The 11,900-nt window shown below is 41.2% G+C and overlaps 1 non-coding gene across 1 annotated transcript; it reads right to left on the bottom strand.

Annotated features, from left to right (window-relative positions):
• Positions 1 to 437: 437 nt before the first annotated feature.
• Positions 438 to 541, bottom strand: LOC112766373 (small nucleolar RNA R71). The gene has a single exon (XR_003184310.1). It is a non-coding gene; the product is annotated as a small nucleolar RNA R71 (small nucleolar RNA).
• Positions 542 to 11,900: the final 11,359 nt, after the last annotated feature.

The raw sequence follows: 11,900 nt of genomic DNA, 5'->3' as shown, positions 1-11,900 counted from the left end.
AAGGTAACCTTTCAGAAATATTAGAACAAGAGAAGGAGATGGCAACCGAACCTAATAACAATAATGAAAGGAGAATGCTTGGTGACTTTACCAAACCCACGTCCAAAATTGATGGAAGAAGCATCTCCATTCCTGCCATTGGAGCCAATAATTTTGAGCTTAAGCCTCAATTAGTTGCCTTAATGCAACAAAACTGCAAGTTCTATGGACTTCCATCTGAAGATCCTTATCAGTTTTTAACTGAGTTCTTGCAGATTTGTGAGACTGTAAAGACGAATGGAGTAGATCCTGAAGTCTACAGACTCATGCTTTTTTCTTTTGCAGTAAGAGACAGAGCTAGAATATGGTTGGATTCACAACCTAAGGATAGCCTGGACTCATGGGATAAGCTGGTCACGGCTTTCTTGGATAAATTCTTTCCTCCTCAAAAGCTGAGCAAGCTTAGAGTGGATGTTCAGACCTTTAAACAAAAAGATGGTGAATCCCTCTATGAAGCTTGGGAAAGATACAAGCAGTTGACCAAAAGGTGTCCATCTGACATGTTTTCAGAATGGACCATATTAGATATATTCTATTATGGTCTATCTGAATTTTCAAAAATGTCATTGGACCATTCTGCAGGTGGATCCATTCACCTAAAGAAAACGCCTGCAGAAGCTCAAGAACTAATTGACATGGTTGCAAATAACCAATTCATGTACACTTCTGAGAGGAATTCCGTGAATAATGGGACGCCTCAGAGGAAGGGAGTTCTTGAAATTGATGCTCTGAATGCCATATTGGCTCAGAACAAAGTGTTGACTCAGCAAGTCAACATGATCTCTCAAAGTCTGAATGGATGGCAAAATGCATCCAACAGTACTAAAGAGGCAGCTTCTGAAGAAGCTTATGATCCTGAGAACCCTGCATTGGCAGAGGTTAATTACATGGGTGAACCTTATGGAAACACCTATAATTCATCATGGAGAAATCATCCAAATTTCTCATGGAAGGATCAACAAAAGCCTCAACAAGGCTTTAACAATGGTGGACGCAATAGGCTGAGCAATAGCAAGCTTTTTCCATCATCTTCTCAGCAACAGACAGAGAATTCTGAACAAAACACTTCTAATTTAGCCAATGTAGTCTCTGATCTGTCAAAGGCCACTTTCAGTTTCATGAGTGAAGCAAGATCCTCCATCAGAAATCTGGAGGCACAAGTGAGCCAGCTGAGTAAGAAAGTCATTGAAACTCCTCCCAGTATCCTCCCAAGCAATACAGAAGAGAATCCAAAAGGAGAATGCAAGGCCATTGATGTGATCAATATGGCCGAATGCACAAGGGAGGAGGAGGACGAAAATCCTAGTGAGGAAGACCTCCTGGGACGTCTCTCAAGCAAGAGGGAGTTTCCTATTAAGGATCCAAGGGAATCTGAGGCTCATATAGAGACCATAGAGATTCCATTAAATCTCCTTCTGCCATTCATGAGCTCTGAAGACTATTCTTCCTCTGAAGAGGATGAAGATGTGACTGGAGTGCAAGTTGCTCAATATTTAGGAGCTATCATGAAGCTGAATGCCAAGCTGTTTGGTAATGAGACTTGGGAAAGTGAACCTCCCTTGCTCATTAGTGAACTAGATACCTGGATTCAGAAAATTTTACCTCAAAAGAGACAAGATCCTGGCAAGTTCTTAATACCTTTTACCATAGGCACCATGACCTTTGAAAAGGCTCTATGTGATCTGGGGTCAGGGATAAATCTTATGCCACTCTCTGTAATGGAGAAGCTGGGGATCATTGAGGTACAACCTGCCTTGTTCTCATTACAATTGGCAGACAAGTCATTGAGACAAGCTTATGAAATAGTAGAGGACGTGTTAGTAAAGGTTGAAGACCTTTACATCCCTGCTGATTTCATAGTTTTAGACACTAGGAAGGAAGAGGATGAATGCATCATCCTTGGAAGACCTTTCCTAGCCACAGCAGGAGCTGTAATAGATGTCAACAGAGGTGAATTAGTCCTTTAATTGAATGGGGACTACCTTGTGTTTCAGGTACATGGCTATCCCTCTGTGACAAAAGAGAGTAAGCATGAAGAGCTTCTCTCAGTTCAGAGTCAAGAAGAACCCCCACAGTCAAACTCTAAGTTTGGTGTTGGGAGGCCACAGTCAAACTCTAAGTTTGGTGTTAAGACCCTATATCCAAACTCTAAGTTTGGTGTTGGGACTATACAACATTGACTTGATCACTTGTGAGGCTCCATGAGAGCCCACTGTCAAGCTAATGACATTAAAAGAGCGCTTGTTGGGAGGCAACCCAATTTTATTTATCTAATTTTTATTTTATTTTATTTTATTGTTATTTTGTGTTTTATTAGGTACATGATCATGTGGAGTCACGAAAAAAATTATAAAAATTAAAAATAGAATCAAAAACAGCAGAAGAAAAATCACACCCTGGAGGGAGGACAGACTGGCGTTCAACGCCAGTAAGAAGCATCTGGCTGGCGTTCAACACTAGAACAGAGCATGAATCTGGCGCTGAACGCCAGAAACAAGCAACATTCTGGCGTTTGAACGCCAGGAATGTGCCTTGAGGAAAGCTGGCGCTGAACGCCAGTAACAAGCATGAAACTGGCGTTCAACGCCAGAAACATGCTGCACATGGGCGTTGAACGCCCAGAACATGCTTTACATGGGCGTTGAACGCCCAGAACGTGCATCACCCCGGCGTTTAAACGGCAGAATGGTATGCAAAGGCATTTTACATGCCTATTTGGTGCAGGGATGTAATTCCTTGACACCTCAGGATCTGTGGACCCCACAGGATCACCTCAGGATTTGTGGACCCCACAGGATCCCCACCTAACATATTCCCACCTTACCTCCTAATCCTATTTCACTCTTTCCCATGTCACACTTCCCAACAACTTCAATCTCTGAATCTCTCCTCCAAATAAACACTCTTTCCCAAAACCCTTTACCAATCACCTCAATCTCTCTTCCCCATTACCTCTTCACCACTCACATCCATCCACTCTTCCCCATAAACCCCCACCTACCTTCAAAATTCAAAAACACTTTCCCACCCAAACCCACCCTAAAATGGCCGAACCTACACTCCCCCTTCTCCTCCATATTTTCTTCTTCTTCTTCTTCTCTTCTTTCTTCTCTTGCTCGAGGGCGAGCAATATTTTAAGTTTGGTATGGTAAAAGCATAAGCTTTTTGTTTCTCCATTACCATCAATGGCACCTAAGGCCGGAGAATCCTCTAGAAAAGGAAAAGGGAAGACAAAAGCTTCCACCTCCGAGTCATGGGAGATGGAAAGATTCATCTCCAAAAGCCATCAAGACCACTTCTATGATGTTGTGGCAAAGAAGAAGGTGATCCCTGAGGTCCCTTTCAAGCTCAAGAAAAATGAGTATCCGGAGATCCGACATGAGATCCGAAGAAGAGGTTGGGAAGTCTTAACCAACCTCATGCAACAAGTCAGAATCTTAATGGTTCAAGAGTTCTATGCCAATGCATGGATCACTAGGAACTATGATCAAAGTATGAACCCGAATCCAAAGAATTATCTCATAATGGTTCGTGGGAAATACTTAGATTTTAGTCCGGAAAATGTGAGGTTGGTGTTTCACTTGCCCATGATGCAAGGAGATGAACGCCCCTACACTAGAAGGGTCAACTTTAATCAAAGGTTGGACCAAGTCCTAATGGACATATGTGTGGAAGGAGCTCAATGGAAAATAGACTCCAAAGGCAAGCCAGTTCAACTAAGAAGACTGGACCTCAAGCCTGTGGCTAGAGGATGGCTGGAGTTCATTCAACGCTCCATCATTCCCACTAGCAACCGATCTGAAGTTACTGTGGATCGGGCCATCATGATTCATAGCATCATGATTGGAGAGGAAGTAGAAGTTCATGAAGTCGTCTCCAATGAATTCTACAAAATAACCGAAAAGCCCTCTACCATGGTAAGGCTAGCTTTTCCTCACCTTATTTGCCATCTATGTTACTCAGCTGGAGTTATCATAGAAGGAGACATCCCCATTGAAGAGGATAAGCCCATCACCAAGAAGAGGATGGAGCAAGCAAGAGAGACCCTCCACGGATCTCAAGAGATGCATGAGGAAGCTCATCATCAAGAAATTCCTGAGATGCCTCAAGGGATGCACTTTGCTCCCAACAACTATTGGGAACAACTCAATACTTCCTTAGAAGATTTGAGCCATAATGTGGAACAATTAAGGGTGGAACATCATGAGCACTCCATCATTCTCCATGAAATAAGAGAAGATCAAAGAGCAATGAGGGAGGAGCAACAAAGGCAAGGAAGGGACATAGAAGAGCTTAAGGACATTGTTGGACCTTCAAGAAGAAGACGCCAGTAAGGTGGATTCATTCCTTGTTCTTATTTCTTTCTGCTTTTCGGTTTTTATGTTGTGTTCATTTATGTTTTGTGTCTCTACTTCATGATCATTAATGTTTAGTAACTATATCTTAAAGTTATGAATAAATTCCATTAATCCTTCACCTCTCTTAAATGAAAAATGTTTTAATTCAAAAGAACAAGAAGTACATGAATTTCGAATTTATCCTTGAATTTAATTTAATTATATTGATGTGGTGACAATACCTTTTGTTTTCTGAATGAATGCTTGAACAGTGCATATTTTTTATCTTGTTGTTTATGAATGTTAAAACTGTTGGCTCTTGAAAGAATGATGAACAAAGAGAAATTTTATTGATAATCTGAAAAATCATAAAATTGATTCTTGAAGCAAGAAAAAGCAGTGAAATATATATATATATATATATATATATATATATATATATATATATATATATATATATATATATATATATATATATATATAGAAAGAAAAAGAAAAAGCAAGCAGAAAAAGCCAATAGCCCTTAAAACCAAAAGGCAAGGGTAAAAAGGATCCAAGGCTTTGAGCATCAATAGATAGGAGGGTCCAAGGAAATAAAATCCAGGCCTAATGATGAGCGGATAATTTATACGCTTTTTGGCATTGTTTTTAGTATGTTTTTAGTATGATTTAGTTAGTTTTTAGTATATTTTTATTAGTTTTTAGTTAAAATTCACTTTTCTGGACTTTACTATGAGTTTGTGTGTTTTTCTGTGATTTCAGGTATTTTCTGGCTGAAATTGAGGATTCTGAGCAAAAATCTGATTCAGAGACTGAAAAGGACTGCAGATGCTGTTGGATTCTGACCTCCCTGCACTCGAAATGGATTTTCTGGAGCTACAGAAGCCCAATTGGCGCGCTCTCAACGGCATTGGAAAGTAGACATCCTGGGCTTTCCAGCAATATATGATAGTCCATACTTTGCCCAAGATTTGATGGCCCAAATCGGCGTGGAAAATCAGCCTCAGAAATTCCAGCGTTTAACGCTGGAACTGGCATAAAACTTGGAGTTAAACGCCCAAACTGGCATGAGAACTGGCGTTTAACTCCAGAAAACATCTCTACACATAAAAGCTTCAATGCTCAGCCCAAGCACACACCAAGTGGACCCAGAAGTGGATTTTTACGTCATTTACTCATTTCTGTATACCCTAGGTTACTAGTTTACTATTAATAGGATCTTTTGACATTGTATCAGTACCTCATGACACTTTACACATTTTCTTTGTGTACTTTCCACAGCATGAGTCTCTAAACCCCATGGTTGGGGGTGAGGAGCTCTGTTGTGTCTTGATGGATTAATGCAATTACTACTGTTTCTCATTCAATCATGCTTGCTTCCATTCCAAGATAATACTTGTTCTTAACTCGGATGAATGTGATGATCCGTGACAATCATCATCATTCTCAACTATGAACGTGTGCCTGACAACCACCTCCGTTCTACCTTAGATTAAGTAGTTATCTCTTGGATTCTTTAACCGGAATCTTCGTGGTATAAGCTAGAATTGATGGCGGCATTCAAGAGAATCCGGAAGGTCTAAACCTTGTCTGTGGTATTCTGAGTAGGATTCAATGATTGAATGACTGTGACGTGCTTCAAACTCCTAGCAGGCGGGGCGTTAGTGACAGACGCAAAAGAATCGCGGGATTCTATTCCGGCCTGACCGAGAACCGACAGATGACTAGCCATGCTGTGACAGAGCATAGGAACATTTTCACTGAGAGGATGGGAGGTAGCCATTGACAACGGTGAAACCCTACATACAGCTTGCCATGGAAGGAGCCTTGCGTGTTTGGAGAAGAAGACTGTAGGAAAGTAGAGATTCAGAAGATGGAGCATCTCCAAAACCTCAACCTATTCTCCATTACTGCAAAACAAGTAATCATTTCATGCTCTTTTGTTCTTTTTCACAATCAATCCTGATAATTTCTGATCTCCTGACTAAGATTTACAAGATAACCATAGCTTGCTTCAAGCCGACAATCTCCTTGGGATCGACCCTTGCTCACGCAAGGTATTACTTGGACGACCCAGTGCACTTGCTGGTTAGTTGTGCGGAGTTGCAAAGTGTGATTGCAATTTCGTGCACCAAGTTTTTGGCGCCGTTGCCGGGGATTGTTCGAGTTTGGACAACTGACGGCTTATCTTGTTGCTTAGATTAGGACTATTTTGTTTTGTTGGTTTAGAGTCTTTTAGTTGAGTCTAGTTTCATATTTTAAGTTTGGTGTCAATTGCATGCTTTTGTTTTTCTTTTGATTTTCGAATTTGCATGTTCTTAGTCCCTTTTTGATTCATAAAAATTCTAAGTTTGGTGTCCTCTTTGTGTTTTTCCCTTAAAGATTTTCAAAAATTAGTGTTTGATTTTCTAAAAATTTTAAGTTTGGTGTCTTTTTGTGTTTTTCTCTTTCCTCTTTTCAAAAATCAAATCTTTTTCATAAAAATTTTTCAATCATATCTTTTTAATTGTTGTTTCCAAAATCTTCTTGATCAACTAATTGATTCAGTTCTCAATTTGCTTTGATCTTATTTTCTTTTTGATTTTCGAATTTTCACTTTAATTTTCTTTTGTTTTATTTTATTTTTTTCGTTTAATTCAAAAAAAATAAAAATAAATATATCTATTTGCAATCCATTATGGATCTAAGTGGAATTGATCAGTCCAAAAGGACTCTGGGGTCATATGCTAACCCCATTACAGCTGCATATGGGAGTAGCATATGTACACCTCCCATCAAAGCAAGCAGCTTTGAGCTAAATCCTCAACTCATTATCATAGTGCAGCAAAATTGCCAGTATTCTGGTCTTCCACAGGAAGAACCTACTGAGTTTCTGGCACAATTCTTACAAATTGCTGACACAGTACATGATAAAGAGGTGGATCAGGATGTCTACAGACTATTACTGTTTCCATTTGCTGTAAAAGATCAAGCTAAAAGGTGGTTAAATAACCAACCTACAGCAAGCATAAAGACATGGAAACAGTTATCAGACAAATTCCTGAATCACTTTTACCCTCCAAAGAGGATGACACAGCTAAGGCTGGACATCCAAGGCTTTAAACAAGAGGATAATGAATCCCTTTATAATGCCTGGGAGAGGTATAGAGGTATGCTAAGAAAATGCCCCTCCGAAATATTTTCAGAGTGGGTACAGCTAGACATCTTCTACTATGGGCTCACAGAAAAAGCTCAGATGTCTTTAGATCACTCAGCTGGTGGATCTATCCACATGAGGAAGACAATTGAAGAAGCTCAAGAGCTTATAGACACTGTTGCTAGAAATCAATATTTGTACTCTAGCAATGAGTTCTCTCCAAAAGAGGAAGTCATGACAGTAGTCACTGACCCTAATCCTCAAGAACAGATGATTGAGCTTAATCAACAATTGCTCCGGATGACAGAACAGTTAGCAGAATTTAAAGAGATGCTCTATGAAACTAAAGTTGCTAACAAGAACATAGAACTGCAGTTGAATCAAGCAAAACAGCAAATACCTAAACAGATAACAGAGGAATGTCAAGCAGTTCAACTGAGGAGTGGGAAGACACTGAATAACACTGCTCAAAGTAGCAAAAAGCCAAACAATGAACAATTGACAGGGGATAACCAACCCACTGTTCAAAATCCCTCTGAGGACAGTAAGAGCCCAGAGAGGAATGTTATTGGCGTTCAAACGCCAGAGAGGGAAGGAAAGCTGGCGTTAAACGCCCATTCCTTGCCCAGTTCTGGCGTTCAAACGCCAGAAAAGGGGGAAAAGTTGGCGTTAAACGCCCATTTTCCACCCAATCCTGGCGTTCAGACGCCAAGGGAAGATCAGACACCTGAGAGTGCTGATAGTAATCCCTCTAACAAGGCTTCTTCAACCACTTCTGTAAGGAATAAACCTGCAGCATCTAAGGTTGAAGAATATAAAGTCAAGATGCCTTATCCTCAAAAACTCTGCCAAGCGGAACAGGACAAGCAATTTGCCCGCTTTGCAGACTATCTAAGGACTCTTGAAATAAAGATTCCGTTTGCAGAGGCACTTGAGCAAATACCTTCCTATGCTAAGTTCATGAAAGAAATCTTAAGTCATAAGAAGGATTGGAGAGAAACTGAAAAAGTGTTTCTCACTGAAGAATGCAGTGCAGTCATTCTAAAAAGCTTACCAGAAAAGCTTCAAGATCCAGGAAGCTTTATGATACCATGCACATTAGAAGGTGCTTGCACCAAGACAGCCCTATGTGATCTTGGAGCAAGCATCAATCTAATACTTGCATCCACTATCAGAAAGCTTGGGTTGACTGGAGAAGTCAAACCAACCCGGATATGCCTCCAACTTGCTGATGGTTCCATTAAACACCCATCAGGCGTAATTGAGGACATGATTGTCAAGGTTGGGCCATTTGCCTTTCCAACTGACTTTGTGGTGCTGGAAATGGAGGAGCACAAGAGTGCAACTCTCATTCTAGGAAGACCTTTCCTAGCAACTGGACGAACTCTCATTGATGTACAAAAAGGGGAAGTAACCCTGAGAGTCAATGAGGATGAATTCAAGTTGAATGCTGTAAAAGCTATGCAGTATCCAGACCCACCAAATGACTGCATGGGCGCTGACATTATTGACTCTCTGGTAGAAGAGATTAATATGACTGAAAGCCTAGAATCAGAGCTTGAGGACATCTTCAAAGATGCTCAACCTGATCAAGAAGAATCAGTGGAAACAAAGGAATTTTCGAAAATTCCTCAGGAGGAGGATAAGCCTCCCAAACCTGAACTCAAACCACTACCACCATCCCTAAAGTATGCATTTCTGGGAGAGGGTGACACTTTTCCAGTGATTATAAGCTCTGCTTTAAATGCACAGGAAGAGGAAGCACTGATTCAAGTGCTAAGGACACACAAGACAGCTCTTGGGTGGTCCATAAGTGATCTCAAGGGCATTAGCCCAGCTAGATGCATGCACAAGATCCTGTTGGAGGATAATGCCAAGCCAGTGGTCCAACCACAGAGGAGGCTAAATCCAGCCATGAAGGAGGTGGTGCAGAAAGAGGTCACTAAATTACTAGAGGCTGGGATTATTTATCCTATTTCTGATAGCCCCTGGGTGAGCCCTGTCCAAGTTGTCCCCAAAAAGGGAGGCATGACAGTGGTTCATAATGAAAAAAATGAACTGGTTCCTACAAGAACAGTCACAGGTGGCGCATGTGTATTGACTATAGAAGGCTCAATACAGCCACCAGAAAGGATCATTTTCCTTTACCATTCATAGACCAAATGCTAGAAAGACTAGCTGGGCATGACTACTACTGCTTTTTGGATGGCTATTCAGGTTACAACCAAATTGCAGTAGATCATCAGGACCAAGAGAAAACATCATTTACTTGCCCTTCTGGCGTGTTTGCCTACAGAAGGATGCCTTTTGGTCTGTGTAATGCACCTGCAACCTTTCAAAGGTGCATGCTCTCTATCTTCTCAGATATGGTAGAGAAATTTCTGGAAGTCTTCATGGATGACTTCTCAGTATATGGAGACTCATTCAACTCCTGCCTTAATCACCTAGCCCTTGTCCTGAAAAGGTGCCAAGAGACTAACCTGGTTTTAAACTGGGAGAAATGTCACTTTATGGTGACTGAAGGGATTGTCCTTGGGCACAAAATTTCAAGCAGGGGAATAGAGGTGGATAAGGCAAAGGTAGAGGTAATTGAAAAATTACCACCACCTGCCAATGTTAAGGCAATCAGAAGCTTTCTGGGGCATGCAGGATTCTACAGAAGGTTTATAAAAGATTTTTCGAAAATTGCAAAACCTCTGAGTTACCTGTTAGCTGCTGACACACCATTTGTGTTTGACACACAGTGTCTGCAGGCATTTGAGACCCTGAAAGCTAAGCTGGTCACAGCACCAGTCATCTCTGCACCAGATTGGACATTGCCATTTGAATTAATGTGTGATGCCAGTGACCATGCCATTGGTGCAGTGTTGGGACAGAGGCATAACAAGCTTCTGCACGTCATTTATTATGCCAGCCGTGTTCTAAATGACGCACAGAAGAATTACACAACCACAGAAAAAGAGTTACTTGCAGTGGTCTATGCCATTGACAAGTTTAGATCCTATCTAGTGGGATCCAAAGTGGTTGTGTACACTGACCATGCTGCTCTTAAATACTTACTCACAAAGCAGGATTCAAAACCCAGGCTTATAAGATGGGTGTTGCTTCTGCAAGAGTTTGATATAGAAATAAGAGACAGAAAAGGGACAGAGAACCAAGTAGCTGATCATCTGTCCCGAATAGAACCAGTAGCTGGGGCGTCCCTCCCTTCTACTGAGATCTCTGAGACTTTCCCAGATGAGCAACTCTTTGCCATTCAGGAAGCTCCATGGTTTGCAGATATTGCAAATTATAAAGCTGTGAGGTTCATACCCAAGGAGTACAGTAGAGTGTAAAGAAAGAAATTAATTTCAGATGCCAAGTACTACCTCTGGGATGAACCATATCTCTTTAAGAGATGTGCTGACGGAGTGATCCGCAGATGTGTACCCAGAGAAGAAGCACAAAGGATCCTATGGCATTGCCATGGATCACAGTATGGAGGACATTTTGGAAGTGAGCGAACAGCCACTAAAGTCCTCCAATGTGGCTTCTACTGGCCTACTCTCTATAAAGATTCCCGAGAGTTTGTGCGTAACTGTGACAGTTGCCAAAGAGCTGGTAACTTGCCTCATGGATATGCCATGCCTCAACAAGGGATATTAGAGATAGAATTGTTTGATGTATGGGGAATTGACTTCATGGGGCCATTCCCACCATCATACTCAAACACTTACATTCTGGTGGCAGTGGACTATGTATCTAAGTGGGTAGAAGCAATTGCTACACCCACTAATGATACCAAGACCGTGCTAAAATTCCTCCAGAAACACATCTTTAGCAGATTTGGTGTTCCCAGAGTACTAATCAGTGACGGAGGCACTCATTTCTGCAATAGACAGCTATACTCTGTGATGAGCGGATAATTTGTATGCTTTTTGGCATTGTTTTTAGTATGTTTTTAGTATGATTTAGTTAGCTTTTAGTATATTTTTATTAGTTTTTAGCTAAAATTCACTTTTCTGGACTTTACTATGAGTTTGTGTGTTTTTCTGTGATTTCAGGTATTTTCTGGCTGAAATTGAGGGTCCTGAGCAAAAATCTGATTCCGAGACCAAAAAGGACTGCAGATGCTGTTGGATTCTGACCTCCCTGCACTCGAAGCGTATTTTCTGGAGCTACAGAAGCCCAATTGGCGCGCTCTCAACGGCATTGGAAAGTAGACATCCTGGGCTTTCCAGCAATATATGATAGTCCATACTTTGCCCAAGATTTGATGGCCCAAACCGGCGCTCAAAGTCACCCTCAGAAATTCCAGCGTTAAACGCCGGAACTGGCATAAAACTTGGAGTTAAACGCCCAAACTGGCATGAGAACTGGCGTTTAACTCCAGAAAAGGTCTCTACACG

Source organism: Arachis hypogaea, chromosome 2 (genome assembly GCF_003086295.3).
Source record: "Arachis hypogaea cultivar Tifrunner chromosome 2, arahy.Tifrunner.gnm2.J5K5, whole genome shotgun sequence".
Lineage (NCBI taxonomy): Eukaryota > Viridiplantae > Streptophyta > Magnoliopsida > Fabales > Fabaceae > Arachis > Arachis hypogaea.
The sequence above is the reverse complement of the archived record's forward strand: the minus strand, read 5'-3'. Positions and strand labels throughout refer to the sequence as shown.